At 40.8% G+C, this 22,717-nt stretch overlaps 1 long non-coding RNA gene across 8 annotated transcripts in view; it reads right to left on the reverse strand.

Annotated features, from left to right (window-relative positions):
* LOC149121028 (uncharacterized) overlaps window positions 1–22,717 on the reverse strand; it is a 398,949-nt gene that overhangs the window by 289,420 nt on the left and 86,812 nt on the right. The gene's annotated exons all lie outside the window — the stretch shown is intronic.

The raw sequence follows: 22,717 nt of genomic DNA on the forward strand, positions 1-22,717 counted from the left end.
CACAGCCAGACGGTTTTTGGCTATGGTGTGAGGTAGGGTGATCAAAGTTTTTGTTTTGTATTCTTATCCATGTGTTCCACAAAATGTCATTCACTGAATACATGTGAGTCTGTTTCTGTACAATATTGTGTTCCATTTGTCCAGCTGTCTGCCCTTACACCAATAACATACTATGTTGACTGTTGTAACCTTATAGTATGACTTCAAATGATGAGACACTTCTTTTTTCTTCAATTTTTGAGATTATTTTGGCTTTCTAGGTCCTCCAAAATTCCAAGTAAATTTTATAGTTGATTGATTCATCAGTCTGTATTTAAAAACATGTTTGGATTTTTATTAAGATTCTGTTAAACTTGGAAATCAATTTGATGAAAATAGATATCTTGGTAATATTAAATTTAGTGATCTATGAACATGGTATAACTTTTCATTTACTAAGGACTTCTAAAATTTCCCTAGCATTTTTTTTATACTCTTCAGTATATAAATGACACAAATTTTTGTTAAAGTTATTCTTGTTTTTCATGCAATTGTGAATTTTATTTTTCAGTTATTAGTTGCTAGCATATGAGTATGCCAGTGATTTTGTATAGTGCAACTTTGATAAATTTATTAATTCCAATTTCTGTATCAAAGATTCATTAGGATTTTATGTGTACACAATCATGCTGTCTGCAAACAGAGGTAGTTCTGCTTTCTCCTTTCCAATCTTCCATATTTTCTGTTTGTCTTTTGTTACTGGCTAAGACATCCAGAAAAATAGTGATGCATTTCATAAACACTAGGCTTTACAAACCTAGTGATTCTTCCCACCCTACCCACACTCCCACCCTTTTTTCTCCTCCCTCTCATTCTCATTCTTATTTTTTTTACTGAGATCTATTTTCAATTAACTTGTACACAAAAAAATAACATATTAAGTATAGAATTCAACAAACAGTATGAAAAACAAAAAGTCCCTAAACAGTCAAGACAAAGGCTGTTCAAAAGTCATTGCATCTCAAAAGTGTCAATTTCACATCTATGGATTATCCTTTAGGCACTCTATCAGTTACCACAGATCAGGGAGAACATATGATATTTGTCCTTTTGGTACTGGCTTATTTCACTAAGAATTTTGTAAATGTGACTGCATAAATTGATTGATATAAAATTTAAGCCAATTTTGGTCATTATATAGTATTCATTTAAATATAATTGGATTTCATTTAATATTTTAGGAAATATTTTTCTTTTTTCTTGAGTAATAGTACTTTATGATTTTCTTTTCTTAAAATGTTCTTATCAGATTCTTCTCTCAGAATTATGCTGGCCTCACAAAATGAGTTGTGAATTTTCCCTCTTCTGCTGTTTTCTGAAAGGTTTTGTGTGAGACTGTAATAATTTACCAGTGAATCCATTCTTACGTGTGGTATTCTTCATGGCAAGATCCTGAATTAGGAATCTCATTTCCTTAATATAATCAGATTGTTCAGATTTTCTATTTCTTTATGAAAGATGTATCAAATGTACCATCACAATAGTCACAATATCCCTTTTATTATCCTATGTAATTCCCAATATTTTAGATATGTGGTTGTTCTCCACTTTTTTTCTTAATGAGGCATTGCAGGACTGTCCTTTGACTTTGTTACTTTCTCCATTTTTGCCTTTCTATCATTAATTCACATTCTTGTCCTTTTATTCCCTTCCTTGACTAAAAGGTGAAATTTATGTTGAATTTTGTCTGGTCTTTATATTATTAAGAGAAAAATGAAGTCATTGAGTCTTACACTTTTTTTACTTTCCAATATGAACAATTAAAGCTAAAAACTTGCAACAACATGCTCCAGCCACATCTTACAAATTTGGATATATTGTATTTTAATTATTATTTAGAGGGGCTGGCACTGTAGCATAACAGATAAAGCCACAGCCTACAGTGCCAGAATCCCACATGGGCACTGGTTCAAATCCTATCTGCTCCACTTCTGATTCAACTCTCTGCTATGGCCTGGGAAATCAGCAGAAGATGGCTCAAGTCCTTGTGCACCTGCACCCACATGGGAGACCCAGAAGAAGCTCCTGGCTCCTGACTTCAGATCAGCCTAGCTCTGGCCATTGCAGCCATTTGAGGAGTGAACCAGTGGATGGAAGACTCTCTCTCTCTCTCTCTCTCTTTTTCTCTGCCTCTACCACTCTATAACTCTGCCTTTCAAGTAAATAAATCATTAAAAATTATCATTCAGAAAAAATATTTCTAACTCTTTTTGTTATTCCTTAACTGAATTCTGTCATGTAAAAATATGATGCTCAATTTCTGAGTATTTATTTTCTAGATATAGCATGGTTAGTTCTTATTTAATCTATTATCAGAGCATGTATTCCAAATAATTTCGGTCTCTTGTGTTTTATTATTTGCAGCTCAGCACTTGATCCACTTTGGTTAACAACTATGCATACCTGAAAACAGTGTACATAATATGTTTTCTGCTATTGTTATTATAATCTATTAATGTCAAGTTAAACTTAGGCTTATGGTAATTTTGTTGAAGTCTTTCTGTATCTCTGCCAATTTTAAAATTTTACAAATTGCTTATTTGTCCTATCAATTACTGTAAGAAGATATATATATATATATTTTTTTTTTGACAGGCAGAGTTAGTGAGAGAGAGAGAGACAGAGAGAAAGGTCTTCCTTTTTTTCATTGGTTCACTACCCAAGCAGCCACTACAGCCGGCGTGCTGCACCATTCCCAAGCCAGGAGCCAGGTGCTTCCTCCTGGTCTCCATGCATGTGCAGGGCCCAAGCATTTGGGCCATCCTCCACTGCACTCCCAGGTCACAGCAGAGAGCTGAACTGGAAGAGGAGCAACTGGGACAGAATCCAGCGCCCTTACTGGGACTAGAACCCAGGCTGCCAGTGCTGCAGGCGAAGATTAGCCTAGTGAGCCTCGGCGCCAGCCGTAAGAAGATATTTTAACACTGCCAATTAGGATTCTAGATTTTTCTGATATTCCCTTTAGTTCTGTCAGTTTTTCTTTAGGTATTTTGAAGGAAATGGTGTGCTATTCCTATATAACCTATAATATATATTATTATAGATTATAATATATACCTATATAATTATACATATTATAATACATAGATATTATATATAATATATAATCTAGGGGCATATTCCTGAACACTGCAAATTATTTCTAGATTACTTATAATAACACAATGTAAGTGCTCTGTGAATAGTTTTTATACTAAATTATTTAGGGAATAATGACAAGGAAAACATCTATGCATATGCAGACAGTTGTAAATATTTTTTACTCAAATATTTACAATACATGGTTGGTTGAATCCATGGATGGAGAACTCACAGATATGAGAGAAAGCCATATATCTTTTCCTACCCTTTTATTTCAGTCCATCTGTTTTTACATTTATAGTGAGTTTCCTTTAGATAGAATATAATTGATTCTTATTTTAATAGGTCTAACTTCATTATTTTTATTTATTTAGACCATTTATGTTCCATTGTTCACATTCTGCATCCTGTTAAGCTCATCAAGTGGAAGTTTTTCATCTCTCACATTACACTGTTCACCTCTGTGGATTCCATTTGCTTTTTTAATTTCAATTTCTCTGCTGAGATTCATCATTTTACTCACTGTGTCCATTATTTAAGTCCTGGAAATTACACACAGTAACTATGTCAAATGTGCTATTTCTAGTATCTCAGATCATCTTGGAATCTTTCTCCACTGAGTGCTTTTTTGGTTAAATCATGCTGAGTTGCTTCTCAGGATTTTTTTCTTTTGGATATGGTACTGTGGATGATACATTGTGGGTAGCATATATTATGTTGTCTTTCTTTAAAAGAAGGCTTTATTTGGTGCTTGCAGACAATTATATTACCAGCACATCACTTTGATTCTGGCTTGGTTTTATTCTCTGTTTTAGGACAGGTTAACTCGGCTTTAGAACTTAATCCTGCCGGCGCTGAGGCTCACTAAGCTAATCCTCCGCCTGCAGCAGCTGCACCCCAGGTTCTAGTCCCAGTCGGGGTGCCAGATTCTGTCCCAGTTACTCCTCTTCCAGTCCAGCTCTCTGCTGTGGCCAGGGAGGGCAGTGGAGGATGGGCCAAGTTCTTTGGCCCTGCCCCTGCATGGGAGACCAGGAGAAAGCATCTGGCTCCTGGCTTCAGATCAGCGCAGTGCACCAGCCACAGCGGCCATTGTAGGGTGAAATAAAGGAAAAGGAAGACCTTTCTCTCAGTCTCTCTCACTGTCCACTCAGGCTGTCAAAAAAAAAAAAAAAAAAAAAGAAGAAGAAGAACTTAATCCTAGCATATAGCTCTCACTCTACTGAGGGAGCCTTAGTTCTTTAGTCTCAAGAGATAACTAAGACCACAGTGAGGTCTGTGCCTCTGACCGACTGGAACTCTGCTGTCTCCCAGCACTCTCTGACTTCTGGGACTACCTGTTCAGCGTTCAGCTCTGGAGCAGCCACTTTCAGCTAGACCCCAGAGACCCCACCTTACAGGGTCACACCCCCGCACTGAACTAAGGACCCATGGACAAACTCTAACAAATGCCTGGAGTCCTTCTTATGCAGCCTCTCCACCCTTCTGTCACTCTATTTGGTAAATCCCAGCCCCTTCAGAGGCCCCAGGCTTACTCTAGCACTCCTCGGCTCACTGAGACTCACCTGCTCTACTGGAGTTTCACTGCATGCAGGACAACATGAACCAGTTCTGCCATCAAGCAGGCTGGGAGCACACACCTCACCTTAAGGCACCCCTTCCCAGGAGGATCACAGTCCTGGCTGCTTGCCCAACAGCTAGAAAGAGTTTCCTGGATATTTTGTTGATTTTTATTGTTATTTACAGTAGGATGGCTAGTGCAGTATATCATTCCATCATACCCAAAAACAGATTCCATACTTTTCAATGGATACAAGTAATTAAAAGATTAATTATATGAGATTCAATTGTGTGCTTTCCAAAAACTTTAGTTTTATTAAAGTTTTTTAAATTCATTGTAGAATATTTAGAAAAGTTTGCTACCAAAAAAGCAAGCTTAAGAAAGAACAAAAAGATGTTCAATATTTTAACATAACAGAACTTCCTACTATTTAGAAATAATACTGCCACAATTTTGGTCTATCTTCTCTTAGATACACACACATACATTTTAGCATAATTCTCATAGTACTCTATATAAAATGTTTATCTTGCTTTCTTCTTCTAACTAACATTATAACAGGCGAATATCTTTTGTAAATATCTTTTGGAGAGATCATTATTGATGGCTGTGCATGTTCCTTCATTTCTATTTAACATAATTTATTTAACCATTTTTGGCATGTGTTCCATTCCCACATTTTTGCTATTTATAAATAATGCTGCAATGAACATACTTGTGCATAAATATTCATATGCTTTCTGACTTATCCCCAAGAAGAAAAATTACTGTGTCAAAGGGTATGAACTTTACTTAGGCTCTCTATATATTTTACCAAATTACTCTCCATATTGATTGTGTAACTTACACTCTCCCCAGCATTTTATAGGAATTTTTTTTTCTGCATTCTTGCCAAACTTAGTTATGGTCATTCTTAAATCTTTGCTAATTTTACAACAAAAATGCTTCTTTATTTGTATCCTAATTTGCTTTAATTTACTTTCCAGTGAGGCTGAGTATGTTTGCATATAGCTATTTGCATTTCCTCTGTGCCTTGTTTTACTTATATCTTTAGCTCAAGGCGCTATTAAGAGTATAATGATTTTTTCCTTAATGATCAACATGTGTAAGCCCTCTTGTTAATTAATTTTAAGAAACCCTTTGTGAGAGAAGTTTTGATATTTATTAAGTAAGCTCTAGGCATTAGAAATACATATTTATTTATGTTTATATATATATATGTGATGAGTCTTTAAAAAGTTCATGGAAATGTGTATTATTTAAAAACCATGCAAAAAAGCTATAAGTAGATTTTAATTTTTCTGCATCAGAATAAACTTATTTAAATCCATTTTTCCACAAATATTTTTAAGAAGTATTTACTGGCTGGCGCCATAGCTCACTTGACTAATCCTCCACCTGTGGCACCGGCACTCCGGGTTCTAGTCCCGGTTGGGGCGCCAGATTCTGTCCCGGTTGCTCCTCTTCCAGTCCAGCTCTCTACTGCGGCCCGGGAGTGCAGTGGAGGATGGCCCAAGTGCTTGGGCCCTGCACATGTGTGGGAGACCAGGAGGAAGCACCTGACTCCTGGCTTCGGATCGGCGCAACACGCCGGCCATAGTGGCCACTTGTGGGGGAGTGAACCAACGGCAAAAGGAAGACCTTTCTCTCTGTCTCTAACTCTGCCTGTCAAAAATAAATAAAATAAATAAATATTAAAAACGAAACTTAATTTGAATCAGGCCTGAGCCAATCACTTAAGACCCTGTCTCAGGATCAGCTGGGCTCAAACTAAGCACTCTGAAAAGGCATGTAGATGCCCCAAGTAGCTCTCAATTTTTGAAGTTCCTTCTGTGTGTGTTGGGAGTGGGGGCAGAGGGAAGAAGGGAGAGTCGCTTATCTTCCCAAGGAGCTCAGATGAACCTGCCAATAACTGCAGTGCCACAAAGAATAAAGTACTCTAAAGGCATTCAAACAAACTGCTATGCCAATTCAGGTAAGAAAGCATTTTCAGCTAAGAGGAGCAGGAGACTCCACCCAGGGAGTATTATTTGCTGCCCTGCCTTTGAGTATCCTTTAAAACAATGCATCCTGCTCTTTGAACACAGAGGCTGGTCTAAGGTGGGGTCTGACAATTTGCATTTCTAATGAGATCCCAGTGCACTCTGCTACTCTGGAGTCTACACCTTGAGAACAACTGAACTAAGAAAACCTGAGGGAATGGGGGCAGAGGGAAGGCCATGGGGTTGGGGGAAGCATAGAAAGTGAAAGAGAAAAAAAATCCCAAGTACAAATGCAGTCTAAACAAAATTGTGGGTTTTCTTCAACCAGGAGTTGCACTCTCATGGGATCCTAAGTTAACAAGGATGCGGCAATCTGGGATTCTCCTCCCTTCTGAAGTTAAAAGAATCCACAGAAAGCGCTTTGAGACCCCTCAAGCTGATCCCTTGTGGTGTTGCATGCATTACATGTCAGCCCGGGTGAAAGTAAAACAGAAGTCTCACGGTAGAAGAAGGAAAACAATACATCCCATCGTCAGTTACGTCTGACCAACATTCAAGCTCATTCTACACTAACATTGTTAAACTCATTCAACCTTTTGGTAGCTAACGTAAATTTATTTCAAAATTAATTTAACATGAACCACTTTAGATGTATAACTGGTATTATCTGCCCTGAATTAAAGGGTACTTGTAGATAAATAAAACGGAAACAAAACTTCATTAGATTTTAATGAGCTATCATTATCTGCCATAGGTTCCAAGGGTGACATTTTACGTATTTATATAGCTTCCACAAGAGAGACAACACAGGGGTATTTGACTTTCTGTGTCTGGCTTATTTCACTTAGCATGTTCATTTCTAATTCTATGCATTTTACAAATGCCAGGATTTCTTTCTTTTTTATGGTTGAGCAATAGTCCATTGTGCATATATTCACAAATGTCATCTTTATGAATTATACCCCTTACATAATACACCATTCTTTTTCATTTGATGATGTTTCCTTTGAATTCCACCTTGCATTTTTTTGTGTTTCCCTGATGTGTACTGCATTCTCAGAGTTTCCAAAGCACTGCCTTTGGTTCTGTTACATGGAACACAAAATTGGGTTTGTTGGTGACCTATTCTAAAGCAATTTTATCTTAATAAAGATTTAATTTTATTTTTAAACAAAAAGAAAAATGGGGGTTTATCAGGAATCAGAAAAAGATGGAGTTGTTTCTTGAAGGCGTGATACTGTGTTAAATTTGGATTTCAGATAAACAACAGGTTTTTTTTTTTGTCTAATTCGTGCCCAGTGCACTATCTGGGATGTATTTATACTTTTAAAAAGCACATACTGCTTATCTGAAATTCAAATTTAACTACACTTCCTGTACTTCTATTTGACAGACTTGGCTGCTCTAGAAAGGGGTTCATCTTTGCACCAGTATCACACTGACTTTCTCTCCTGGATAGTCTCAGAAATACTGAGCAACTTGGAACAGAAGTTGTTGCCTCAGATGTATCCTCCTATGATTTAACACCTATTGGCAATGCTCCAGGGAGGGACACTACCAGGGACAAAATCCTTCACTTTACAAAATGCTGCCCAAACACAGGAATCAGAGATTGGGAAGAGGTTTTCAAAAACCATCTTGGACTCTCAGTAGCCAAGACAGGCATCTCTGCTTCGAAGACAGCCTTGGATCTAACTTTTGCAAACCAAAGGAGAATCTAAATCCCTAAGGGGACCATCAAGGGGGCTTCAGGCAAGAAGAAAATAGGAGATTAGTAGGCAAGTCCTTAAGCAATTAGCTTGACTAATGGGGAAAGTTTACATACAAATGACTCGGCTTTCAAACCAGTTTTCTTTATGATAACCATCAAATCCCCAGATGTCAATGGAGGTTAATAAAGAATTGTAAAGTGTTTCTGCTTGCCTGCAAAAAATTATTCCTTTCTGGGTTAATATTAATTCCTTATCATCAAAATGCCTGCTAATAAGTAATTTCTCATAAACAATATGCAATCCAGAAGAGGAAGATGATGTTCTTTGAATTGTATGTTGTGTCTAAGTGGAGCCCCTGCAATCAGACATTGAGATTTCTTCTTAGATCCTGTGTCTCTTCCACAAGATAGGAATGCAGGAAATCATAGCACTTGCTAAAACAGATAGCAGGGGTTAAGGACACAAGGTGTATCTAAGGTCAGGCAACTGGGAAATTTGATTCAACCTAGATCCATCAGATCTCTCCACCTCCTGTTGTATGGTCTCCCCATTCACCCTCAGCTCTGACTCGAAAATCTGGGCAGGTCTTGTGGTAAAAAACCGAGTGAAAGAGACATAGACAGATTAGCAGCAGGTACAAAAGAATTTCAACCAGAAGCTGTTACTCTAATTAGGTTAACTGAAGTAACATATTGCATAACCACATGTACTGTAAATTCACGAAGAAGAAAATGTTCTTGTTATCAACAGTACCGTAATGCATTAGAAGAGCATTCCCACTTGATATAAAACTAAAGCAAGGGATACACGTGACTTGCCGCAGGTCCACCGTTTCCAAGACCTACACAACAGTTAGAAGAAAGGAAAGGCAGTGCCTAGCCCCACAGTGTCTAGCTTCCAGACTCCTTGGCCACCCTCTTGTCCTAGTGGAGATGAGAGACTAACCTTAAAGGCATCAGTGGTTTCAATTACCCAATTTGTTTTGTTCTGTGGCACACTCAACAAACAATCTTCTGATTGCAATTTGGCTTCCCCTGCATGCTAGAAACTTGACTGATTGTGCCAACATGAACCTTTCAGTTTGCAATGCAGTGATACTTCTGAGCTTGGAACAATGAAGACTAGACCTTGAATCATGATGATCTGACCAAGGTGCTGCCAACGGTGGCCTTTTGGACCAGTTTTTTCCCCACCATGCCTCCCATCCCAGTTGTGAAGAGAAAGGTGCTGGTGTAGTCTCTTTCATGTAGTCTCTTTCCTCTTTCTCTCTCTTTACAGGTCAGGATTCCTAAGGAATGGATTTGTAAGTGGAAAAAAGTATTATTGTGTGCTTGGCCAACCAATGTTGCTGTTGATTTCCAGGAAGGAATTTAACCAGGACTTGGCTTCTAAACACTCCTCAACTTTCTGTTCGGTCTCTGGATTGACACTCTGTGGATTCCAGTGGAGGGCAAAGTCCATTAGTATTCCATGTCTCCATGAAGGCTTGAGCAAGAAGAAGTGAAGAACAAGCTTTGCAATTTCAGAACTCAAAATCAGGGTCCAAAATTTTCATCCCTGTGAGTTTTTAAAGCACCAAAATCAAGACTGTCTTACCACTTCCTCCTCCAGATTTATTTATTTCACCACTTTATAAGCAGTTGTTCCATGACTTCATAAAATAATTGGAGTTAAGAATATGAAGCCATAGCTTATATTTATGGAAAGTAAGATTTGTGGTGGCTTATAGATTTTTTTTCTTACTTTAGCATTTGTAGCTTTTAAATTGTCCTCAATCACCAGGGATTATATTGATAATATTCTAAAGTATTTAAAAACATAAATAAAAATGAAAAGAAGTCACAGGCAGCATCTCACACTATATCTTGGCAACTGCTGACATTCTAGCTTCAAAAATTGAAACTAAAAAGTCTAAGTTACACTGGCAGGAGACAAGGCAACCCACATGCTGACTTCTGACCGACAGACAGGAAATGGGAGTTTACTCTTGGTCCGAGAGGACCACGATGAAATCAGAGTGATCCCCAGCTGGCTCTACAGTGACACCATCACTGTGGGAAGGGACAGCAGGTCAACCTCAAGGTCAGACCAGGTGATGACAAGTCAGTCAGTTCCTCTCAGAAGGTAAAACCAATCCAACATAGGCCTCCCCTCAGCCCAGGGGTCCAGGCCATCCTGTTTTATGTCAATCAGCCTCTCTCTGAAGGGGCTGTTTGTCTGTAGGATGCCAGCCAGGAAGAAATCCAGGATTGGGTTCTGGGATTATCTCTGGGCTAACCTTGGGGACAGGCAGTCTCCCAGCTTTGAGGGATTTTCCTTTAAATCACCAGGATAACAAACTCATAAAAACATCCAGCTTTGGGTTGAAACAATAACAACATTTTTTTTTTCCTGTTTGGTTAGGGAATTTTGCTAGGGGTGGAGTATGCATGCTAGTTTATGAAATGCTCACAATTTCTTGAGCTAGTATTATGATGGTCGTTTTGTAGGCACAGATAACATAGTCTTAGATTGTATGACTTGCCAGGGACCTAAAATCAGAACTGGACAGAGAAGACAGCGGCCTCCAAACTGTCACTCCTGTTCCAAATCTTGGTGATCTTGAAAATTCCATTCCATGAGAGTGTGAGTCGCTTTCAGAAGAGTCACATCCTTACTTCTCGTTTTATTTCAGCCCCTCATTTCTTTGTCCTTTCTTTCCAGCTTTTGCCTTCATTTCCCCATGACCTTGGGTAAGTCTCTTAACTTCTTTGCATTTTACTTTCCTCAGCAGTACAAAGGCAATCAGGCAATTATTAATCACTTCAGGTGGGACTGTAAAAGCTGAAAGACAGAGAGAGACAGAGAGAGAGACAGCGAGAGAGAGAGAGTAAGAGAGAGAGAGAGAGAGACAGCGAGAGAGAAGAAACTGTGTGTTCAGACCTTGGGGGCAGATGGGCCACACCAGACTCCAGGTCTGTGACTTTGGGTCTGCAACTCTGCTCTTCAGTGAACTATCGCATGGGACTGTCCGCCCTTTCCATGTAGTTACGGTATGAAAGAGAGCTTGATATAGTACCTCACTTGCACTTCCTGTGTTGAAATGCTACTATTTTGTTCGAAACAGAATCACTTCAGCACAATCATCAACACGTAGTCATAGGGAGTGAGGCCTCTAAGTCTATTATTTGCAGAACACATTGGATTATCACTTCAGGGGCCATGTGTTGATCTAAATTTCATACCCAACATATAGAACGTGACTCTGGGAAGGCAATGCAACAGCCGCTGGGAGGTTATTTCTTCATCTGGCAGGAATCCCCACCGTCCCTGCAGAGCCTCCCCAGGAAGCTCAGCTGCCCTGGGGGCAGAGGCAGGGCTGACCTGGAGCAGGAGGAAATGCCCTGAGAGCTCAGGGCAGCCACCTCGGGATTCCATGATTCCATCGGGTCCTCCATGCTTCTGGAGGGGCTGCTCCCCACGCCACCCCTCAGGGCAAACTCAAAGAAACTTCACACACACAAAAAGCAATTTACTTAGCCAGTCATTTTCTAGATTTGCTCAGCGATTATTTCAGCTATTTGTGTTTAAATGAGAGTTTCCCGTCCCTGCCCAGTGTGTTTCTGCTTCGCTGGGTAGGGACGCCTCAGCAGCATTTTCCCTTCTGATGACTGAAAGTTCATAGGCACAGATGCGGGGGGATGGGGGACGGGTGGAACAGTGGCTTAGATAAAGCAAAAGTTGCAAGGCTCCAGGTTCTGAGACTCTAATGCAGTGGCTGAAAAACGCAGACGGAGCAGCAGAACCACTGGAGGGGAGCTTTAATAACTGGTATTTAGGACCCTTCTCTGCCAGTTTCCAAGCCTACAGGGTGGCGGTGGGGGTGGGGGCAGTGATGTGCTGCTAAAAGCTTAGCAACCAGCTCTCTGCAAACATAAATAAATAGCCCTAGTTATGGAATTTTCGGATTTCGTGGGATAAATACTCCCGTCGTGGCTTGTTTCAAGCTATTAATATGATGCCACTGAGCAGAGTTGGGAAGAGAAGTACACATCTTGTGAGCTCTGGGTAAGAGCTGCTACCACAGTACCCCTGGGTCAGGGCCAGGAACTGCCGGTTCACAGGTTCTCCTCAGGGATCTGACCAGTGGAGACCAGCCTTCGCAGGATGACCAGAAATAGAGAAATAAAAGAGCCCTACAATTCTGAACCGAGAGACAAGTTGACTTTGCTTTGGGGAGGCAACACTATGGTCTGCAAACATAAGAGAATTTCAAAAAGTTTATGAAAAATGGAATTAAGAGTTTATCTCACTGCAAAAAATTTTTATAAAATCTTTGTAATTTTTTTCATAATATGCATTTTCCATAAGCTTTTGAGACCCCTTATTTACATCAAGTTCAAGATTACTTACATCAAATAAATTTCTTTTAATTCCTTTTCCCACAAACTTTTTGAAGTGTCCCTTGTATTCAAGTACTTATTCACCATTATGCCATATCCATGTGTGTACTATACTGTTTTGTTACTTATTTCTAATCTACTCACTATTTTACTCTTTTCCTTAATTATACTGTATAAGAAACTTTAATCACCTCTTTATGTGTAAAACTATTATAAGTTGCTATAAATAAAAAAGCAAATATGGGGCCGGTGCCGTGGCTCACTTGGTTAATATGGGTACCGGGTTCTAGTCCCGGTTGCTCCTCTTACAGTCCAGCTCTCTGCTGTGGCCCAGGAAGGCAGTGGAGGATGGCCAAAGAGCTTGGGCCCCTGCACCCGCATGGGAGACCAGGAGGAAGCACATGGCTCCTGGCTTCAGACTGGCATAGCTCCAGCCGTAGCGGCCATTTGTGGGGTGAACCAACGGAAGGAAGACCTTTCTCTCTCTTTCTAACTCTGTCAAATAAAAAAAAAAGAAAGTAAAAATATATTATAGTAAAAGCCATATTGTTAAATTCTAGATATGTACCATTTACTATCTGATGTTCTGAGTCTCATGCCTGCTTTCCCTGTTAACATGGGTCAGAGAGGAATTCAAGTCCCATTGGTAGCAAATGGTGACAATCGCCTTCAGATAATTAGGAGGACTGAAAAGGTGTTGAAGGGGGAGTAACATCCTCTCTACAAGAAGCAAGTTACATAAATTAGGATATTAGCACAACTTGAAAACCTTCCCTATGCCAGGGCACGCTAAATAACAGTGATCTCCAACTCGCTGAGCTGTCTTCAAATGGGATAATCAAGATTTATGGTGAGGATGATGGTGGTGGTGATGCTGGTGATGGAGATTAGCTAGCCCATTAGGAACCTTAATACTCATATGTGCTGATTTCAATTTTTTGCATAAAAATGAATTTATCTTTTAATTCCACCTACCTTTTGAAGTACCCTCCTATATAACAAACAGACTTTGTGCCAAGTACTCTACTTACATTGTTTGTTAATTGCAGTTGAGAAAACTGAGGTTTACGTGGCTTCAACCACGGGCTGATCATGGCGCCACAATCCTAATCAGGCTAGACCTCGAGTTTTTCAGCTGATTTTCTCTGCTTTCCTCTTAGCTTTGTTGAGGGTTAAATGTGGAGTACATGAAACGCTCACATTAAGCTCATCTGACACCCCGGCATCCATATTTCATGTGATGATAAATTTGTTACATTTTCAAATGTTCTACATCCCCCAGACAGAACCTACAGCTGATTGTTACCTTAAAATTATTCACAAAGCAGAAGTCTCTTTCGCCCCCAAACACAGGCAGGGCTTCTGTGTAACACGCCAAATGCTGTGTACTGATGTCTTTTTATGACTGCTACACCTGATGGGCTCCTTCTGATCCCTCATTTAAAAGCTAAAATAAATGGAGGGATATTAACTTGCCTCTCAGCTGCTGTTTTTCTTCATACTCATTGACTTTCTCAACATTTTTGAATTTTTCAAGGTGCATTTTTGTTTTCATAGAATCACACAGTTCTGCCAGAAGGGTTAATGAGAAGTCATGGTATCACATGCTTAAATTAGAAGACACAGCACACCTACAGACATTTTGGATGTTCTGCATCACTCATTTTGCAATGGAAAATCAAGATGGAAAAAACATCAGCTCACACAGACCTGTACCCACAACTAAAAGGTCTTGCTGATGATCTGTGTCAATGTCTACTCCATGTGGCTCCTGATCATACCTCTGATCTGACCTCCCAGATCTATACTAATGTTGAATTGTGACATGATCCACTCCCAGTGCCTGAAAACATGCAAAGTTACCAGTGATGAGACAATCACCCTTAGTTATCATGTTCACATCTCTAAAATAGGCAAGAAATCAAACATCAGTTTTCCAACTTGTGTAATGAAGGCACTGATAATCATTATCTGCATCATACAATTTTTTAAATTACTAAGTGAGTTATATCTGAAAAAAGTCTTTTTCTATAATTGATTTTGCAACTATTTGTTGTTAATGTTATGCATCTCACAAGGAGCTGTTTGTAGTAGACTGGATAAAGAAATTATGGGACATGTACTCTATAGAATACTAAACAGCAGTCAAAAACAATGAAATCCAGTCATTTGCAACAAAATGGAGGAATCTGGAACACATCATGCTGAGTGAATTAAGCCAGTCCCAAAGGGACAAATATCATATGTTCTCCCTAATCGGTGACAACTAACTGAGCACCAGAAAGGAAACCTGTTGAAGTGAAATGGACACTATGAGAGACAGCGACTTGATCAGCCCTTGTCCTGACTGTTGATGAACAACTTAATACTTTATCCCTTTTAGTATTTTTTTGTTCTACTTAATAATATTGTTTGAAATCTGTAATTAAAACACAGTTATTCTTAGGTGTTTAAATTTAACTGAAAAGTGATCACTGTTAAACATAAGAGTGGGAATAAGAGAGGGAAGAGATGTGCAATTCGGGACATGCTCAATCGGACTTGTCCCAAATGGTAGAGTTAGAAACGTGCCAGGGGATTCCAATACAATCCCATTGAGGTGGCATGTACCAATGCCATCTCACTAGCCAAAGTGATCAATTTCAGTTCACTATTGTTCATAATGATAGGATTAAGAGTCAAAGGGATCACATAAACAAGACTAGTGTCTGCTAATACTAACTGATAGAATCAAAAAGGGAGAGAATGATCCAACTTGGGAAATTGGGATACACAGCAGACTCATAGAATGGCAGATGTCCTGCACTCTGGCCTCAGAATCAGCCCTTAAGGCATTTGGAACTGGTGGAAGAGCCCATAATAGTATTTTAGGCATAGAAAGCCAAGACACTCTGGGAAAAAAAAAAAAAAAGAAAAGAAAAGAAAACCCTAAATGAAAGATATCTGCGAGTGAGATCCCAGTGGAAAGAACGGGCCATCAAAGAAGGAGGTACCTTTCTCTGAAGGGAGGAGAGAACTTCGACTTCGACTATGACCTTGTCTAAATAAGATCAGAGTTGGCGAACTCAAAAGGCTTCCATAGCCCTGGCAACTCATGATAAGAGCCTAGGGAGATTACTGATGCCATAAAAAAGAGTGTCAAATGTTAAGTCAACAACAGGAGTCACTGTGCCATGTAGGATCCCATGTAAGATCTCTGTCCTTAATGTGTTGTTCAATGTGAATTAATGCTAGAACTAGTACTCAAACAGTACTTTACACTTTGTGTTTCTGTGTGGGTGCAAACTGTTGAATCTTCACTTAGTATATACTAAATTGATCTTCTGTATATAAAGATAATTGAAAATGAATCTTGATGTGAATGGAATGGGAGAGGAAGAGAGATGGGAGGGTTGTGGGTGGAAGGGAAGTTATGGGGTGAAAAAGCCACTGTAATCCCAAAAGCTGTACTTTGGAAATTTATATTTATTAAATAAAAGTTAAAAAAAACCCAAGGAGTTGTTTGTGAAAGGTGAAAATTGGTGGTGGGTAACTATCATTTTGAATTCTCATTTCAGATAAAAGAAAACAGATGCTTGGGAAGGTTAAATAACTTACTTACGATCATATATGGAAGAGCCAGAACTCAATTCCATGCATTATGGGCTGAATTGTGCTCTTTCCCCACTCCAGTTCATACATGGAAGTCCCAAATCCGAGTACCTCAAGATCTGATTGTATTTGGTTTTTGTTGTTGTTGTTGTTGTTGTTGTTTTTGTTTTTGTTTTGTTTTGTTTTGTTTTTTTGACAGGCAGAGTTAGTGAGAGAGAGAGAGAGATACAGAGAGAAAGGACTTCCTTTTTCTGTTGGTTCACTCCCCAAGTGGCCGCTACGGCCGGTGCGTTGCTGCCGACGTGCTGCACCGATCCGAAGCCAGGAGCCAGGTGCTTCCTCCTGGTCTCCCATGTGGGTACAGGGCCCAAGCACTTGGGCCATCCTCCACTGCCTTCCAAGGCCACAGCAAAGAGCTGGACTGGAAGAGGAGCAACCTGGACAGAACCAGCGCCACGACCAAGACTAGAACCCTGGGTGCCAGTGCAGCAGGTGGAGAATTAGCCTAGTGAGCCGTGGTGCCAGACCTGATTGTATTTGGAGATAGCGCTTTTAAGAGGTTATCAGAATAAACAAAGTCATATGGCATTTGGGTGGATCTTAAACCACTGTGATCAGTGTCCTTCCCAAAAGAAACTGGGACAAAGACATATAGGGGAAACAACACAAAGACACGGAGAAGATAGCCACCTGCAAGCCAAGACAGAGAGCTCTGAGAAGAAACTCATACTGCAGATACCTTGATCTTGGATTTCAAGTTTCTAGAACTGCAAGAAATAAATGACTCTTTTTTAACTTGGTACCTATCTATGGTACTTTTTTATGGCAGCCCTAGTAAACTAATATCAAGTCTCTCAATTCATGTTCAGAGTACTGCCTTCTTGCCATCTGGGTATGAGGGGTGAATGCATGTGTGTGTGTGAGGGGTGTGATTTTAGTCTAATATAAAAATCCCATTACAAGCATCACACGTTATATTTTCTCGCATCCAAAAAGTACACACAGCCTTAATCAGAATGATTTAGTCTGTCAAATATATTTATGTAGATACATTGAATATGTATCCCTGGGCTTTGTTCCCAAAATTCTTAGTTATAATTTACCAAAATTTTTTCAGGAGCTTTCCAAAGGTTGATGGTCCTCTTTGCCAGTTCTGTAGGTCCTCAAGAATCTACATGTGCAATATTGGTTATTGGGAGAGCTCTGATCTCAAGGCACATCAAACTCAATTTATAGCACTAACTACTCCTAACCAGAGCAGACATCACTTGTGGCTCCTAATATTATTTCCCACAGAGCCAAATGTTAGCCTCAGATTTCTTCTCAACCCTGGACTGCAGGAAACTGTTACAGAATGATTATACTCAATACATGAAAGTGGAAGCATAGCCCCTTTTCATAGAGCCTAGACCCATCCGAGGCTAGAGCTATTCACTCACCTCTCTGCCCTAGTGATGACATGAATTTGTCCAGTATAACCAAATAAACATTCAACTCCAAGGATGACTACCTCAGGCCTAAGAAACAAACAAACTCACTCTGCCTCCGCATTTTATAAAGCCATTTTGAAGCTAGGAAACAATAGCCACATAGAACGCTAAATTGGGAAATTAGGTAACCAGACTGACCGGACAGCAAGAAATGAGGAGTTGCATGAAGACTTAGTGCTGGAGAGATAGCAAATGCATAGCATAAAGTCCCTTTCTCATTTTCTCCTACAATTACGTGAGCTTTCTCATGGAGTCTGGAATCCCAAAAGCTAACAATTCTGTTCACCAAGTATTATAATTATTTATTGCTACATACCAAATGATTCCTGAACTAGAGACTTAAGCAGAAGACTTAAGTAAAAGACTTAACTGTGAACACAACAACTTGGTGACTGATGAAGTCGTTAGCTGGGTGGTTCACCTCTGGCCAGGAGCGAGGCCTGCTGGACAAGCACAGGAGGATCACTTCCAAGGCAGCATCTTTAATCACAAGCGTGCAGGTGGGCTAGGAGAGTTGGCTGTTGCTGCTGTCTGCTGACTCAGAGTTCATCTAGGGCTGCTAAACCAATCATCTGCAGGCACACGGTCTCTCTTTAGGGCTTGGCCCCTGGGTTGGCAGAAAGAACATCCCTGGAGTGAGGCTTCTAAGACATCTGGGCTGAAATTCCAAGGCTTGGTTCAATGTGACCTCACATGTCCCTGAACGTCATTCTTTTGCCTTCTATCTATTACTTAAGCAAGTCACTACGGCCATTCAGTCAGAAATAAAACTGGACCTCTATGTGGAGGAATAGCAAACCAGTGACAGCCATTTTTCATGCACTATACCAGGCACACCCATCTTGTGCTTAGGAGCAAAGTCATCAAATCAAAGAGGAGGAGACGAACCTAATGTCTGGTGTGCACTTTGCAGTTTTGAAGGAGCACATAAACCCAGTCAGTTACTGGTTAAACTCAGGCAATGGGAAGGTCCCAGACACTCTGGGCCATGTGGAAGCAAAATTTCACCCCCCAACAACCACAGGGTTTTCATTTTCTTTCCACAGTTCTTTGCTTGGAAGAAAAGAGAATGATTTTGGTGGTAAAGTGCCCATCACCCAACCACTGAGAGAAGGACAGAGACGAGCTTTGGAAGAACCATTAACAGAAAACTAAACTACTACTGGCCACAATGTGGGGCTTGACAGTGCAGCATATCCCCATGCTGTTCTGCCTTCCCCAGGAAGAACTCAGCATGAAGAGCACACAGTGAAAATACCAGAAGATATCTCACGTGCATAAAAATTGAGAAGACATCCTCAAAGAGTCATCTGAGAAAGTAAGTCATAATGACTGCATATGCAAATCCCTGACCACTGTGGTGCAGGCGGAGTGGAGATGTGTGGATCTCCCAGACTGCGGGACAATGCTTAGTAAAGGCACCACCAGGGATGAAAAGGCCCACTCACCATAGCTGGCAACTTTCTTCTGATTGTCTTAAAATCCTGAAGTTATTTGCAGTTGAGTAAATAAACACCACCAACCATGTATCACACCCCAGGTCTGGCCTTCTGTCAGCAAAGCAGGAAAGAAGGGCATTCATCAGTTGTCAAGCGGCCCGCCCTGTTTGTAGACTCTGCGTGGTGCCCTCTATGACGGACAGCCTCGGGGCCAGGAGGTCTGCTCTTACTGTACCACCCTGGCTGTGAAAGGAGTGGATACTGATGACTCAGTATCCTACACATGAGAGGAGGGAACAGGGAAAGGGCTAACAGGCCATCCCACAGAACATCAGAGGTGACATGCAGGCCACTGGGAAAGCTCCAGGCCCTGAGTGAAGCAGTGGCACCAAGATGACAGGTTACAAGACGGAAGGATGCTGACACATGGACAGTCTCCTCTCCCAGCTGTCCGGCACACCCATCCCTCCCTCACTCCTATAAACCACCTCCCCACCTCAGGCTTATTCCAAGACGTACAGAATTTTTAAGTCAAATTAACCTTATCAACAAAATAGAGGCCAGCAGTTTGCAACCCCACCTTGGTATCCAATAGCATCAAATGACAGGGAAAGGAGATGATTTCCTATCTATTGCTTCACGATCCTGAATCTTAACTCTCTCCTGTGTTTTTTCTATTACTTATCATCAAAGGCAAAAGATGAGTCTAATAATTAAGTGATCAGCTCAGAAGGGTTTCCTGTTCTCATCTTCTCTGCTCTCCATCCCCTCCTCTCCCCCTCACTACAGAAGATCTCAACATGCTATTCCCTTGTGCCCACTGATTCATTACTAGCCCACCTTAGACACTAATTCAGCCCTGGATCAAGAATAAGACGCATCAGGCCACAATGTACATTGGTGGTGGAAGAATATCTGGACCTGGGCCAGCTGCATCACAAGACTCATGGTTTTGCCCTCCCATCCCTGTTCCTGGAACCACACCTCTCCCCAGGTGCTCCAAGCAGAAAGAATTTCTCAGGAAAGCCAAGAACCTGATAACAAATTCAAGGATAAGATCCCTAGCACCTTGAAAAGCCTATGCTTCCAAAAGGAAGTCTCAATGTTTCAATGTAAGTTTGGGGTGGTTTTGACTGCCTGAACAACAGAAACTGTAGTTTCAGGAGTCATGTGGGTCTGTGTTCAAATCCTGTGTTTGTTACGTTTCAGTGTGAACCTGAAGCCAGGTACTTAGCCTGTAAGATGGGATGAGAGTAATCATACTGTGACGTCAGTGAGGAATCGAATCCAATAGCATGTGGAGGGGCCCCTAACACAGTGCTTGGCTCATCACTGGAACTCAACAGTCACTGGTTTCCAGGGCAGGTAATTTACTACCCAGAAGCTCCCTAGTATAAGCAACGTTCATTTCCACTGCCATACTGCACCAGGCAGGTTCTCCTGGTTTCTCCTATCCCTGCAACCTTGCTTACCCAATCACTTCACCTACCCTTCATTTCTTAGTTCCTGCCATCACTGGTCAGCGTTTTCCGAGTGCCAATTCTGCACCAAGTCTTCCTAGGACAGGTCAATAGAGGTATCAATCAGAACAAATGCTTGTTTTGTTCTTTTTGGGGAATCTGAATCTTCAGAAACAACAAGTAGCTGAAACAGGAGTAAGTTCTCCTATGACCTCATTCTTCCTTTATTGCCATTGGCAGCGTTTGCTACGTTTTAATCATTACCTAACTGAGCTCTATGGTGTTGCACAGCCCATAATCTACTTTCACATTTCATAAAAGCACAGTGGACCAGAGATTAAAGGTCCAACAAAGAGTGTATCACAAGCTCATCTTGCTTTGTTTCTGATCAGTGACCTGCACCAGGGGCTGGACAATAGGGGCAGCAGGGGGTGTGTAGAGGCATTCTCTCTGTGGGAGCAGGGAGGAGCTTGGCGCTTTCCAAAGAGTGCGTGGGGGCCTCTGGGACTGTTTTTGAACAGCAGGCTTCAGATTCCATAGCCTTTCCAGGCTGGGCCCGTTGCATTAGCCATGCAGGTCGTGCCATGCATGCACAAGCTCTATTACATGGATGATAATGTAAATAGCAACTCTTGACATTGCACAGTGCACAGTCTGCACAACTGTATGTGACAGCCATGCCACCCTTATCCTTGGCAGACAGGAATGCAGTTTGACTCTGAAACCTGAGAAACAAGCTACTGAACCCTTGTCCCTCACTGAGGAGAATCAGTGTCAGACACTGCTTAGCTTGGTGTCCATTCAGTTTGATAACCCCTCTGTGACTTGGATTTCTCCCTGTTAAAAGAGCTCCAGGCAATCAGACTGCCTGCTTTAAGGTGCTCCACACTGTTGCCTCGGTTAAGGAAGGGGCACACACACACACACCCTGGGAGTCTCAGCTCAGCAAGCAGAGAACGGGAAAGACCCCATTCTTAGTATGGAAGCCTGGCTTTGAAACCTGGTCCTGGGCCCGTGTGCCCCTGGTTTTCTCTCCATTATAACGTCTCTAATTATACTTCTTCAAAGGACTTTATAAAGATTCAGTGTGTGCATGTTTGAGACCAGAAAACTGTGGCAAATCCTCATTTTTTTCTTTTTTCTTCCTCCTTCCTGGCACCAGCAGCACGAGGATAGAGCAGGTTTGAGGGTCATGGTCAAAGCTCACATCAGGTTAACCAACACTGATTAGGATTTGCTGGATTTTAATTTTGCAGTAGCCTCTATGGAAAGAGAGATAAAGGAGAACACATTCTACCTCTTAGGACCTGCGCTTCTCAAGTTATCTGGTATAAAATCCAGTCTTCCTCCACTTTACTGCATTTTTAATGAATAAAAAATAATTGCTAGAAAATGAAATGACTAAAACAATGACATTCAAGAAACAAGCTCAACCTGTACTTCTGCTAGATTCCACAGATGTAAGATGGCATCATAAATTGCTACAGATGCCTCTCAAGGCTCTCTCAATCTCTGCTGCTCTTACCACGGACAGGTAGCCAGCAGGTTGCGCACAGACATCAGACGAAAAACTACACTTTCAGTAGCTCTCATCAAAAGCAGTGAGTTGACAGGCATGTGTTTACTGGTTATGTCTATGTGAATGAGTGGATTACATTACAACAGCAGTAAGTTTGGGGGGAAAATTGAAATTCATGCATAGTTTTCTCACGATATGCATTTTCTGTGAACTTCTGAAGACCCTTTGTATGTGTGAATTGTCCCCAAATAAACTTATCTTTTAATTCCATGTTGTACCAACTTTTCGAGTACCTTTGAATCCCTATTTGGGCAGAGACTATATATGCCATCCACTATGGTTTGAACAGGATCTGGCTCCCCAAATCCCTGCAGGTGGTTAAACCACAGAGTCATATGTTAATGGGTGATGGATTAATGTTAATGGTATGCTGGATTAAGGGTGGAGGCTTGATCCAATTGTGA

Source organism: Oryctolagus cuniculus, chromosome 18, assembly GCF_051225735.1.
Source record: "Oryctolagus cuniculus isolate XC-2025 breed Fujian yellow rabbit chromosome 18, ASM5122573v1, whole genome shotgun sequence".
Lineage (NCBI taxonomy): Eukaryota > Metazoa > Chordata > Mammalia > Lagomorpha > Leporidae > Oryctolagus > Oryctolagus cuniculus.